This window comes from Micrasema longulum, unplaced genomic scaffold (genome assembly GCF_059751315.1).
Source record: "Micrasema longulum isolate JH-2025_06_02 unplaced genomic scaffold, ASM5975131v1 h1tg000898l, whole genome shotgun sequence".
NCBI lineage: Eukaryota > Metazoa > Arthropoda > Insecta > Trichoptera > Brachycentridae > Micrasema > Micrasema longulum.
In genome coordinates, this window is record NW_028278089.1 from 601290 (window position 1) to 616772 (window position 15483).

The window sequence follows — 15483 nt, forward strand, 5'->3', positions numbered from 1 at the left end:
ACTTTTTGACACTTTAATCCACTTAGTTTGATAGAAAATTAAACTTTATTTAGTCTATGAAGTTATTTTAATATCGAATAATGGGTTTTGAAAAAATATACTTAGTTTCGAAACAAACGAATTTTCAATTAAGTGTGTTATTAAGATGTAATAAGTCAAATAAAAATTAATATTTTTTCAAGGGTTTTACTTAGTTTTGTGGGAATAACATTTCATCATCATCATCATGGGTTGAATCGGTCAACTATATTATAAAACTACCTCCTCTCCACTCAATTTCCTCATTCCTTAACCTTCATATTGTTGTCATATATAATATCTTATTTTCTCTTTTAACTATGTGAAAAAAAAAAACTGGATGTTTATACTATTTTTTTTATCATATATTTTTGTATAACAACTTTTTTTTCCTAAATAAATGAGAAAAAATAATTAAAATAAAAAAAATCATTACCTTTCCGCACCTAATACTAATGTGCACAGAAAACTTCATTGGTACACATATCGCAGCGTATCTTCATCATTTTATATTACATGAAGGTAAGGAATTTAGTCTTACGCTTCAGGTAACAGTCCAGGGACTTAAAAATATTCTGGTTTAAAAACACCTTCCTTTTATAGGAAATATCTAAGGAAGAACACTGATATATATTGGGAAAAACGATTAATTGTTTAAAAGGATATGATACAACTAAATAAACATTTATAAGTCCTTTATTTTAGATGCTTATATTATTTTTGTTTTTTTAATTAAGTTAAATTATTTCTAATTTATCTCATTCCTGAACTTTTGGGCAATCGCAAAATTTTTAGATTTTCTTGAGTGGCATTAAAATGATGATTTTAATATGATATCTATTGTCAAAATAAATTATCTTAATTTTTCTTTTTAGATTAGCTGTGTTTAGTTAATCTGGTTTTTGAAGTTCTTTCAGTCTGTAAATGGAAACATAATGAATCCTCCACGTACATTAATTTATACCGAACATCGCTGTGAGATGTAACTATACATCATGGTAAGCAAATTAGTAATATTGTTTATTAAGTATGGAAATATTATTAAATTTACAACTAAATAAAGTCATTTAACTATTAAATTTAAAAAAGTCACTTTTTTAGTTTGATACTTCACAAAACACAATTGTTAAGTTACAATTAAATACATTAAGGTAGAATGCCGAATGTAACAGTTTGTAAAGTGACCAATTAAATTAGCCAATGGCAGGTTTCAAACTTTATTAATGCCCAGACTTCTATAATTCATTCTCAAACATGTTTTCCCTTACGTTGCAAAAAATATAAGAGTATTATAAACTTAAAGATAAAAAAAACGTTTTCCAGTCATTTAACATAACGCAGACACAAGATGTGGAAGTATAACAAGTGTGTAATTTTAAATAAATTCAAATGAAGTCAAAAGTTTAAAAAATACTTCTGTGGCTTAGCCTTGCCATAAATAAGCCTAAAAGTTATGACGTAATCTTTATTAAAACGGACAAATTCTGTCTACGCGAATAAAGCTTTAGTTTCTTTTTTAAAAAACCCATTCAAGCTTATGGGAAAAGTTCTTGCGTTATTATTTCATTAAAAGTTACGCTTTCCAGAAGAACTTGTAATGTTAATCATTATTTCTTCACAAAAAATGTCCAAAACCACTTTTAACGAATCGTTGAAATTTCGAATGAAAAAAGTTGCCCGTTGAAATAATTCAGGAAAGATTCATGGTAACGCCTTTTTGTGGTTATGATTAGGTGAATTTACAGTTACTAAGGTATGGTTATCAATTTCTTGGTTATTTAAAAAAATTGAGAACAGTTTAAGAATTTCAAATGCCTTCGATTTTTTTTTGTAACGATGAAAGAACTTTTAAAGTACATTACGGACAAATTAGATTCACATTTTAAAAATTATCAAAAAATGTGCCCATCAAATAAAAAAGGTATATGTGTACATACATTACCCACTATTTTTTCAGTATTTTTTTTTCCGTTTTAAGAGTACCAAAACTTGAATCTTTTATAAGGATATGATATAAGAGGAAAACACTTGTTTATTTCACCAATATTTAGAGTTTGTCCAAATTTTCGTGCTCAAAAAATGCCCGATTTTCTATATTCCCATCTCTAAAATGTTTTTCATCTCAATTGAAGTATATTCATGTTTATATACGAATTTTTTGCGGTTTAAAATCAAGAATTTGGCTAAAATTATAAAAAATTTACGTAATAAAAACCAATACAGATCATTTCATTCACCAAACCATTGTAACGTCAATTGAGTACTAAATACAAACATAAAATATTATCGCTTTTAGCGTCTTTGTAATAAATTTCTTTTAGAAAAAAATAACTGCCGAGAAAATAAAACCAATCGTAGGAATTCCATTAAAGACTGGTGGTCAATTGAAAGCTCCAGCAATTTCTAAGAGTCTCGAGCTTTTATGCTACAGGCTGTAGGCTATAGGCTCTCTCAGAATGATGAATGTTGACCCGTTCTTTCAATGGAAGCCTCCCCACCGGAACAACAAAAGGTGAGGTGTTTTACCTCGGTGATGAATGGAAAGAAACACCCTAGAAACAGAAAGTAACCCCTAATGAAGAAGGGTAGATTGGTAGTGAGAAATGGTCTAAGATGCGCCTGAAGATCGTAAGCTGATTGGTTTAGGTACAATGATTTAAGAAAACCGGTCTGTTTTCCTTTATTTAATTACCAATAACGCTCACTTCAAATTTTCTGCGGCAAGAATATGTTTCCCTTATTTATTTAGTTAGAAAATTTTGTAATTGCATACGTAAACAAAAAATACTTAACATTGCATTATATTAAAAATAAAACACACTTTTTAGTAGGAGCGTTATTATTAAGTAAATGGAAATTTTGTTTCACGTTATTGCATCAACATTTGAAAAAATTAGACGAGCAAATTTAAATGCTTCAAGAGTTTAATGAGGGAAAAATACTAAATCATATTTCATTTATTAAAAATTCGATTCACTAAACTATATGTTATTGACCAAATAAGATCTAATAAACTTGGTTTTTATGACGATTTGAAAGAATTTTGTATTAAAATAATTCATAAAAAATCTATAATAAAAATGCGCAAACTTAAATAACAAGTCGTAAGCTGAAAATATTTTCTTTGCACCATAATAGTGTTTTAAATATCATATTATAGTAAGCGTTACATAAGCTCAGAAACCTTTAAAGTATTAAAGATTATTTCCATTCCAATAACCAATTGTTATTTAACAAACTACAATATTTAATAATATATTTTTTTTAAATCAACAGCATCGTCACACATTCTTTAGAGAAAATGAGCTAAACTTTGTAAGGTTGACCACGAAAGTGAACGCTAAATAAACATATTGGCGCACAGTAAAGTCGTTAATAAGAATTTTACAGATTCACACACCATTTTGTACACTCAACTTTGAGCAGGTTATATTCAAGTTTGTATAAAACTAAACCAATTAAATTTTTAATGAACATTTTAGTGTAAATCACTATTAAATATTCCATTTACTTGTACGAATTTTCAGTATGCTTCCCGAACAGCTCGTATGAACATCTTTGAATGCGTAATTTGGCATTGAATATAAACATTAAAGGTTTTAAAATACGCTTAGTTTAAAGTGACTGTTTACTTTATTCAAAACAAATGCGGAAAATTGGCAAATGGAATAAATAACGCATGAGAAATATTCAAGGAATTCTAAATATTTCAGATAGTTTGTACGTTTCAGGTACCTGAAAATGGTTTTAAAGCCGCAACGTACTGTCATTGGGTGATGTAGGTAGATGGTAGTTTCAGAGGCGTGCTGAAAATACAAGGCAGAAAATTTATGAAAAGACGTATTTTTGTTTTGTTTTCCATTCAAGTTTCAATAATTTGTTTAGAAAATATAAATACAATGAAAAAATGTTTTTAAATATGATAAGAATTGTGCGTCGCTGTAAAAAAATATTTATTTTGTTTTATTGAGAAACATATTTTTCATTTGATGTAACAAGTAAAAGTTTTGAAAGTGTATTGGGGCATTTAATGAAAAGTAGGAAAATGACGTCAATTTTGAAATAACAAATTATTACTTCTAATTTATAATAACACAGTTAAACGTCATTTGTCATTTTTTTAATATATTTATACAAACATATTTTTTAAAACAATAAATAAGACATTTTTGTCAATGGAAACTATTACTTTACAGATATTTTATATTAAAAAATTTCAACAGTCAGTGTTTTTTTGTTTATTCTACAAGTGTTGTTAGACTTTTTTATTACATGACCAATAACAAAAAAACAATATTTGGATCTTCCAGTGCCCCACTAGTCAAATTTATTCATATAATAATTACACAACATGTTGACTGATTGGCTTTTTCTTGAAGACAGTATAAAAAAAATGTTTTTTTTAATATTGTTTTTGAGATATATTTAATTAATGTATGAATTCTGGTGACATAGTTACGACTCAAAGATGGTCCGATTCTGGAATCAAATATCCCAGCAATCACAGTGGAATGCCTGTGCGAATGGAATGGAATACTACAAAATATACTATTTTGTGTTCAGGTTGATAAGTTTTGAAAGTGAAAAATACCAGAACTCTAAACAAATGTTATTGGCTCAATAGTTACTCTCATAAAAAATCCTAAAAAAGAAAATCGAGTGAAGATTAGTCCATCTCGTTGTGTAGTGGTTGGTGCTTCTGTTAGTTGGGTAGACATAAAATATTTGGTTTTACTGTGCAATAATTCAGCGTTCTTAGACTGGCACCTGTACCAAATGATCTAGATACGCTGCAATTGGAGTGTCATTGAAAGCATCCACCACATACCCAAATTTGTTTTGAAGACTAAATGTCTTTCTTCGAATTCACTCATACGAGCAGGCGATTTTTTGCCCATTACGAATTGATTATATTTTTTCCTCTACTTATTAAATTCAGTAAGAAAAAGCGCCTATGAATATTAACATTTACAACTTTAAATGTCTCTTTTACTGTCACTTTAAAACCTCCCCCCATCGTCTACAAAGTAGGGAGAAGGGGAAGTAAATTTACAGTTTAAGTAGGTATGAGTGGTGGCAAAAGTTGGTTTGCAACCAGTAGTCTTTGGGTAAGTCTGCTGCTTTTGGGTGCGCTGCCGGTGACTGGCCTTGAGTGTCACCTGGGGGCGTCCCGGTGCTCCAGAGAGTAGCAACTAATGTTTCTTTTCACTGTCAACATAAAGGATATTGAACTGGACAAAGGTTTTATTTATTTATTAATTAGTGTGTCAATACAAAATATCCATGAGCCACTAGGTAGAGATGAAAAAATGATAATAAAAATTTTGTCATATTTAACCATCGTCATCACCGTGAGAACTTAAAATTTAGCATAGCTATGCAAAAAACAACCACCCATTGAAAAGTGCAACTTAGAAAATTCCACCCTGTTGAAGAGAGATAATAATCAAATCTACACAACAGTTGGAATGTTTTTGACTTTGACAAATATAAAAGTAAACACATTCGTTTTTTAAATATTACAAACAAGAATTTGATTAAGTATTTGACCAGTTTTAACGATTTTAAAAGTACCGTAAGATTGTTTTAGAGCTGTGGGTGTTTTTTGCAAACTGAGAACTACCGTTTTGTGATTGACACCATTTTCAGAACGTGATTAATACAGTTTTTTGTATGAAAGCAGTCTGGCTGTTCATAACATAATAAAAAATCGATCTAACTGCACCCGATAACCTCAATGTCAATTTTTTTTTAAATTGTAGACTGGCTGCTTTCTGCATAGTAAGGTTCAATTAAAGCTCGGTGTATGGAATGAGAAACAAGAAACAAATGTTTTTAACTCGGTATCTGCTTTTGGATAAAAATCCAGAAAAAATATGTTGACCGGAAATAATTCCGTCTTGTGGTTTACTATTAAGAATTTTAGCCCACAAAGCCTGAGATCCTCGGTTGAATTCCGGCAAACTCGGTATAAAATCTTAAATCAAATGGATGATTTTTACTATAATATTTCAAGGTCTCAGGGCTGAGTCGGAAGCTTAAAACTAAGGGTATGGCGATGATGATCGTTAACGTCACTACCCGTCCCTGGGTAGTCGGTCTCCGCAGTACCTTTGAAGCGTGGTTATTTGATGTTGGTGTACGCTGGCTGGAACCTAATGGAGTGAGCGACTAGTCCGTGGCTTACATAGCTAGGGATGCCCAGCGTAAATATGCCACGAATTTCACGCCCACGCTGCCGGGCCGCGGGTACACAGTACGACGAATCCGACTTACTAAAACTAGTTAGAAAAAAATACAGTGATCTAAGCAACATGTAACACAGACTAAAAAAAATTTTTGGATTACGGAGTAAGTCGAACAAATAGTTTTGCACAAACAGAAGTACTAAAATACTGAATAAGATATTTTATTTCGATTCGTTTCTTATGATTAATTTAATGACAAATCGTAAAATCAAAACGATAATAAACAATATTAATATAACCTTTAAAAAATATATCTGTGGCTTTGGTCTAAAAGGGCCAATGTCGTAAATCAAAACATAACGGCAGAGTATTCTTACATCTGTTTAATAATTAAAAAAAAAAAATCTTTTTATATTTTATTTTTCATTATTTTTGTTATATTTTATTTTTTTACAAGTGGAATTAGACGTATGGCTTTTCACTGATACGTTTTTTATGCATTGTATTGACTTATTTTTTTTATTTATTTATTATTATTTTTTAAAAAATTCCACCACAACAGGCCGGGAGGCCTAATTACAGTGGTGAATTACATCACAGAACACCCAGGCTTGAGAAAAATCATTTTTTTTAATTTTTGTGTTCTCACCGGGAATCGAACCCGGAACCTTCCGTGTGTGAGTCAAGTGTCTTGACCACTACACCACGGAGGCCGCTTTATTTATAGAAAACTAAAATTAACCAATTACTTTGGTTTATTGGTTAATATTGTATTTTTTTGTTGTTACAATGGCTGTTGTTTTCTTTAAATGAATAAATAATGTTAGACATTTTATATTTGAAGCACTAAGTTTGTGGTTGTTCATTATAATAAAATAAATCAAAAAAATATATTTTGAAATACTTATTCTTTATTATTTTTAGGTATACTGTAAGTATACTTAAAAAAAGAGTCTTGTGTAGCTTTGAAACCGGTCGGTAGAAAAAATAAAAACAATTGGTTATGAACGAAGTTGTTTTATTTGTTTTAAAATTATGTTATAATAAACTTTTTGAGATGTTTGAAACTATTTTCAATAAAATAACACTACCGCGTATGTAGGTATGTGTGTATAATTTTCTTGAAAATGTGAAATGTTTAATTGACATCAACCCTGAACAAAATATTAGCAAGAACTAGAAAATGTACGACATGGGCCCTTTTAGACCGAAGACACAGATATCGTAAAATGAAAAGAAATTTTTTTTTTGTGTAAAACCAAAATGTGGATAAAAACACAAATAAAAAAAATTAACTAAGCAGGTTATTTGTTTCAAAATATGTTGCAATAGAGAGGGAAAACATTTTTGAGAAGGAAATATGGAAATCTAGGCATTTACTCGGTTTATGAACTGTCATTCTTTCGTTTAACTGGCCACTTTACACATTAAGTAACATTCACCATTCTGTCTTTGCTTCACCATCTAAATTTCCTCAACTCTTCTATCTGTTGACTTTTCGAAAGTAAAAGAGTTTAAACCCTTATCATGTAATGATGATATAACTTATATTTACATATAAGTTATTAATTTAAATAATACTTGGTTCCACTTATTTATTTTGACCAATTAGCGCTTTCACCCTCTAATGGTCATCTTTAGACTGGTGAATATTATACAGTGTAAGGATAATTAATATAAAACTAAATATTATCTTTACTGTAGGTACATTTAAAAATACATAATTTAGGTGAGATTTATCAATTAACAAAACAATTAAATGTTTAAACGTCTTATACCAGTGAGTTTAATGATCAATGTTGTCCAAATATTTGTAGAAAAGCTACATTTCTTCCCCAGGGGGTTATTAAGATTCAATGTTGTTGCAACAGAGAGAAAAACATTGTAGGAAAACACACAGATCTAAGAGTTAAGGAAACGTGAATTTTTAAACATAAGAAATATGGTCAATGTTACACAGAGTATAAAGTAACCTCTTGAATCAGCCAATGATAAGTCACAAGCCCTGCAAATGCCTAGACTTCCTAATTCCTTTCTTAAAAATGTTTTAACCCTTTGTGGTAATAAATTTAGATCTAAAAAACTCCTTTGGGAGTAAATCCAGTATGCCCATAAACATTTAGACATACTCAAAATACTGTAGGTAATGATTAATTTTGAAAAAAATAAATGTCATTTGTTCAACTTCAATGATAAACGAGCCTTTAATACATCCAGACTTAAAAATTTTAATGAGATGCACTTGTGGTTATTTATTATTTAATTAAAAGCCCACAGGGCGTTTAAATAAATTAAATAAAATCTTTTCTCTTTCCACTTATTATTTGTTTATTTACGGACCAATCCTGTTTTAAGATTTGAAAAGTGTTTTAAATCTAATAAACATGAATGAGATAGATCGATTCTTTTATACCTCAATAAAAAAGCGCGTATAGCTACAAAACCCGTAAAATTAAAAAAATATTTAATAAATATTTGAAAAAAAACAGATATACGAGGGTAAAGTCGATGGTAAATGAAATGAAATTATTAACATATAAACAAAGAATATTTTACAATACAATGATATTGGTTCATAAAATTATAAACAGAATTTCGGAAAAAAATTGATTGGAACCAGCATTAACACAATCACAATACTAGAGAAAAGAACAAAATTAGACTTCCATTTAGGAAAAAGGCAAAGTCACAAAATTCAATTTTATTTAAAGCAATTAAAAAGTATTACGAAATGGAAAAAAATATTTATGAAGAAAAAAACATCAAAATTAAAATAATGGTCAAGACATATGTGATAAACAATTTATAAATTAAATATATTTGCAATGTTATTATTAGAACACACATAACAATATGTATGATATGTGTGCCCTATTTTAAGATTTAAATAATAATAAAGTGTTTTTATTTTTATTTTCAATATGTTCTAAATGATGACGAAGTAAGTTCAGATATTAAATTTAAAACTTTGGATGTTACGATAAATAATTTGTTTTCGAATTACAATAACATCTGAATTTAAACTGAAATAAAAAACAATTTTCTGAATTTATGTAGAAAAATAATTCATCAAAATGTTTGTGCAATTTTTTCAGCTGGACATCTAAACTTAAAAATTAAAATACTGTCTTTGATACTACCCTGTAAATGATGAAAAGATGTATATTATTTAAGGAAATAAAAAATATATTCTAGTTTTATTATATTTTCAATATTAAAATATCAAATACGCCGTGCAATTTTTAAAATGTTGAAAATAAATAATGTCCGCTTACTTGATATCTATTCCAGTCGATTGAAGCCACGCTCCAGCAGACTAAATGATGTCCCACAATTTGAAGCTAGTTCACTTTATTGGCGGCCATGACAGGACTACTGCTCCGTGGCATCATACTAACCTAGTAGGGTAGTGAGAGAACGCACAGTGTTTCTTTTTATACAAGCTAGATGCTAAAAATTAACTTTTTATATTTCCAGATAATAAGCGTGACAGTCATGCTTAATTTATATGACTCACACAAGCGTTGACATAGGGTGCATACAAAAGTATAAATATTTTATTACAATTTGCTTTTATTTCCTTATTGTCGCTCTATGAACAACGTAAGATTTTGTTTTAAATTGTTCAGTTATGAAAAAAAATCAGGTTATTAAAGTTATGTCCCTACTTTATATATGTTTACAACTAATTTAAATATTGTTCCGTACTCCTATAGAAAAATAAGTAAATTTAGTAATTTAAGGATGGTAAGAAATTATAAAAAACTACTCGGAAGTTTTTTCAAAAACGTCAAAATAAAAAAACGCGCATACAAAACGAAGAGTTTAAAACATAATTTTAATAAAGCGTTTAATCGCAACTGATTAATTATTTTTATATTTTCAGTCATTTTTTTCATACACGATTTCGAGGAAAGATATTTTTAAAATGTAAGAGTGTATGTGGAGCGTAAAATGATCTTATATGTTACTTTTCAAACATAAATTTTATCGTAGAAAATCGGGTTATGGTCCCGTGGCTAGGAGTTGCAGACTTGCGGATCAGATGTCCAAGGTTCGAACCCCACTCTACCAAAACTTGATTTCGATTTTCCAGTAGTGAGTTATTTATAACTCGTTGAAAATGCCCTTCAAAATGGAAATATTCAAATTTAAAAAAATTAAGAACGTTAAAATTTCTTAAAAAAAAAAAGTGTACAATTTTTAAGGTATTTTTTTTTTCAGTAAGCTATCAGATAATTTGTGGAAAAAAAGTATCGTATTCAACATTATTTTTGTCATGGTAGGATGAAATACATCACAGTTGTGGGTTTCGAGACCTTTAAGAATTTTTACCGTCTAGCTTGTATGAAACGAAACACTGTGGAAGGTAGCTCTATACTAACCTAGTGCCACCCACTAGCGTGCTACCCTAACACTATTGCAACACTCTTCTCTGAGCTCGGCTGCACCCAATTAATACTGGGAGAGTGATAATTATATTAGGGCGTTGCATCATCGGCTACGAAACTTCATTTTTAATAAAGGCGTTTCCAATTTCACACTAGAAAGCTCTTAATGCGTTCTATTTTAGCAGCAGTTAGACTGAGCTATTTTAACTACCAACAATATTTTGAGTTTGTCCAAATTTTTGAAGACAAGGACTGGATTTAACTTCCTGGGGAGCTGTTTATATTAAAATATTACAACAGAGATGAAGAACATTTAAGAGAAGGTAATATAGAAGTCTCGACATCTACAGGGTTTATGACCTCTCAATGGCTGGTTTAAGTAGCCACTTAACACACTGTGCAACATTTAACATTTTGCTTCTGTTCAAGCATTAATATTTTATTTTTTTGGCCCCACAACAGGCCAGAAGGCCTAATTACAGTGGTGAATTACATCACAAAACCCCCAGACTTGAGAAAAATCCCATTTTATTTTTTTGTGTTCTCTCACCGGGAATCGAACCCGGAACCTTCCGTACGTAAATCAAGCGTCTTCCGTACGTAAACCACTGCACTACGGAGGCCGCTTTTTTCCTCAACTTTTTCATCTGTTGACGTTTGTGAAGTAAAAGAGCCGAAACTTTTATCATGTGGGTGAGATTCATCCGGCAGAACCGATTCCCTTACTAGGCAACGCCTTAAAACAAATTTTAAATTTTTATACTTCTTTTTTTCTAGTTTGTTGATTCAACAATATTTTGAGCACGTTCAAATGTTTGTAGATAGGCTAAATTGCCTCTCTAGGGAGTTATCTAGATCTAAATTTGTTGCAACAAGGAGGGAAAACAACTTAAGAGGAGAATATGGATGTGGAATAAATGTTTTGCCTCTCTGTTGCAACAAATAAGGATCTGGATAACTCCCTGGGGTTTGAGGAAATATGCCTGCATATCTGCAAACATTTGGACATACAAAAAAAATGCAAAATTTAGAATCGTTCAATTTAACAACAAGTTGTATCCATTGTTATATTTGTGTAAATTAAATATCTTCATAAGTAAAGGTGATTAAATAAAATAACTGACAAGCAATATTTAAATTTAAAATGAGCGTATCAAACTCGTTAAATTACTAAATTGAGAATTTGTATTCAAAGACAAACTTTAAAATCTTTGTAAATACGATAAAATTTGTTTGCTTTTTTACGATTTTCCAAGTAGATTTCAGTGACTGTTTTCGAAGAATAATATTATAATAAATAGCTATACGCTCTTAAATTTATTTTCATTGAAACTCTTGAATAAAGCTTGTTTTCTCTTCAAAACATAATACAGGTCTGTAGGCTTTATGTCAATATCATCAGCATAATCCAAAGAAAAGCCCAGTAAGGGATAAAGTCGTACAATCCCTTCTGTTCAGATGTATAGTTAGGCAAACTTTCATAAAAGGCACTGGCGCAAAAAACTAATGTAAAAGTTTGAAAGGACTTTTCTCTTACTCGTATAATACGAGTCTGTTCATAGAAAATTAAACGAATTACATTATAAGAGAAAAACGTACTGACTTTTTCTAGATTCTATCTCTCATTTACTTAGTGTAGTGGTTGGATGGCATAGACCAATATTGAGAAAAAAAACAAAAAATAGAATGCAAATGGATCTAATAAAATGACATTGGTATAATATTTACAAGATTAGGGATTTAATTTTTTTTTGAGTATGCCTAAATTATGTAGACAGGCTGGGTTTCCCCCTTCCTTGAAGGAAAAACCTTTTGAGAAGGGAATATGCAAGTCTAGACATTTACATGGTATATGACCTATCATTTGCTAGTTTAAATGACCACTTTACACACCGTGTAATATGCACTATTCTTCTTATATTTAAAAATCCACATTTCCTCCACTCTTCCTTTTGTTTACTTTTGTGAAGTAAAAAAGTTGAAACCTTTATCATGTGGGTGAGATTCATCCGGCTGAACCATTTCAGCTACTAGGCAACGACAAACAACATTTGCTTAAATTTATTATAGAAATAAAAGACAAGTCATACTTTAGTCTACAAATTTGGAAAATCCAGTGAACGGTTTTTTCGCTTTCGCGACATTTTCGAGACTAGAATCTTTATTTCGTAGTTCAATGTATTTATACAAAACGATAAGTAAGGATAGAGAATTCAAAATTGTATGAAAGTAAATTAAATATTTTTTTTTTATCTAAAGTATCATTAACGTATTTTTTTCAGGTTAACTAATGAGTTATATAATGCTATTTCAATGAGTTACAGTAAAATATTTTAATTTTTAGTGTCCCATACTTTGTGAGAGTGATTTTTGTCAATTATGATTTATGAAAAACAAAGGGTAAAAGTCATTAGTAAAAATATATTACAATGTGTATAGTCATGAATAATGCACGTGTGTTGTATGTTTAATAAGTAATTCTACGTCGGGTTTATTTTTTAATCTATTAATTTCGAGTTTGTTAAGTTTATGGCTTTTAGGTGCAGTTTGAATTTTTTTAACATTATTTTTTTAATCAAAGGAATGTTTATTTTCTATGAAATGATTCGATCAATCTATAATAAATTACAATGAACTTTCATAAAGAATTTTCACTTACAAACTTAAATTTTTCAATTTTAATACTTCTTATAAGAGTTTGTTTAATCATCGATGTTTTGAGTATGTCTGAATGTTCTAAATTTCTAACTTTCAAAGAATCCCACTTGTCTACAATTTTCTGGACATACATAATACTGTTGAATGTTTATAAATATAACAACAAGGTTTTTTGCCACACATGTCAATAAAAAATATTGCCGACTCGTTTAATTTCTTTTAGTTGCAACAAGTCGTTAAGATTATGTATATGATATGAATTTATTATAATGTTAGGAGCTATTTTAAAAATGTAAATATTTATCATCTTACATTAATTTAATAAACAGTCGATTCCCAACACAATTTTATCGAAAACCTAATAAATGAGATTTTTTTTAACTTACATTACTCATTATAATATTTTTAATTATATACTTAAACCGAATAACTATATATTATTTAAAAAGGGTGTTTTTACAATAGAATATTTCAAAGTCCCTAGACTGGTACCTGAAGCGTAAGACTGATCACCTTACCTTCATGTAACAAAAATGATGAAGACACGCTGCGACTGGTGTACCAATGCAGTGCCCTGTGCACCATTAGGTGCGGAAAGGGAATGATGATGATAAGATGGTTTTATAATATTATTCTATTTGTCAATAGACTATTAACCTCAGCGAGTTTAAAAAAAAAATATTGATGTTTCGCATAACCGCATTATCAGCGTTATGATTTTAAAAATGTTGTATTTTAAAAATAACTTCGCTTTTGACTCTCAAGTTTTCTTCCCTCTCTTCTCGGTAAGTTCTAATGATTCGTCATGCAAAGAAGTTCCTTTTCATTTGAGTTTTTTTTTTGTTCATATATTTTCAAGAAACTTCGTCGTAAAATTTAATGCACTGAGTTTTTTACACATTTAACACATTTTTAATATCCTATTCCTGAAAACGCTGAACTTTTTCATTATGATATTAATTTGTTTAAATATTTATTATTATAACTAGCGGCTGTAGCCATTTTGAAGAAAATTAAAGTTGAAAACAATGTTATATAACAGAAAGAAAACATTGTTAATTGTTATGGTTAAACTCAATAAAAGTAATGTAAAGTAAAAAGGAATAAAATATTCATAGTAAAACAGTGAAGTTTAGAAGAAAAACAGTTAATAAAAGATGCATTTGTCGGTATATTGATAAAACTCTCCAAATGAAAAAATTTTAGAAAACAAGTTGAAAATGCATTTCGTCTTTATCCTCCACGGTCTAGTTTCAAAGTAAGCATGTACAAACAACAATTATTATGAGTACTCTTATTTTTGTTTTCTAGTAAAAACCATAAATTTCACTAACCAGATTTCCCTTTTAAAATCTAATCTATTGAAACAATTTAAACGTACAAAGATTGTTTTATTGTGTCCAAAATATGAATTAGGAGTACCGAAAATGACCTTTGTTTAGTCAAATTCGATTTTTCTCAGTATAGTAAAAAGTGTTGTTTTTTATTTTAAGTTATGTATATATATTGTTATGCACACAGTGCTACTTTGGTATGACACAATGATGTTATTACAAAAAAAAACATGAACCTAACAGCACCAATTACGTACACAACACAATATAAAGTACAATTTTTTGAACCGGACAATATGAAACGTGAATATGTACAACACGTGACTCTATTTTGTCTATCGTTGTAAATATGGAGTGCTTATTGAGTGATGTGTGTAAAATGTGGTGTATACGTTATGTATATCGAAGATTAAGTATTTTTTGTCTTTGTCTTTGTTTTTTACCTATATTTATTTTTCTCACCTTCCGTTTATAGCGGAGAGCTGAGTTTATAAAGTAAGACAAGAACAAAGTGGTTTTATTTTATTTTAATAAATTAAATCAAGATCGTTCATCTTCTCAAATTTTAAAAACATACTAATTGAAACATTTAAGTTTGTAAGTGAAAATTCTTGATGGAAGTTCATTGTAATTTATTATGTAAATAAAACACGAGTGATACTTTAATCCACAAATTTGGAATATCCAGTGACCGGTTTCATCGCTTTCGCGACATCTTCGAGACTGGTATATTTATTAAAAAGTTAAATGTATTTATACAGAACAGAGGTAAGGATACATAATTCAAAGTTATATGTAAGTAAATTAAATAAAGTTATTTTTATCTTAAGGATCATTATCGACAAATTTTCTATGGGTTAACAAATGAATGGATATAATGTTATTTTAATGAGT

The 15483-nt window shown here is 29.3% G+C and overlaps 1 protein-coding gene across 4 annotated transcripts in view; it reads left to right on the forward strand.

Annotated features, from left to right (window-relative positions):
* Positions 1 to 15483, forward strand: part of LOC148278294 (zwei Ig domain protein zig-8-like) — a 144665-nt gene that overhangs the window by 94399 nt on the left and 34783 nt on the right. The gene's annotated exons all lie outside the window — the stretch shown is intronic.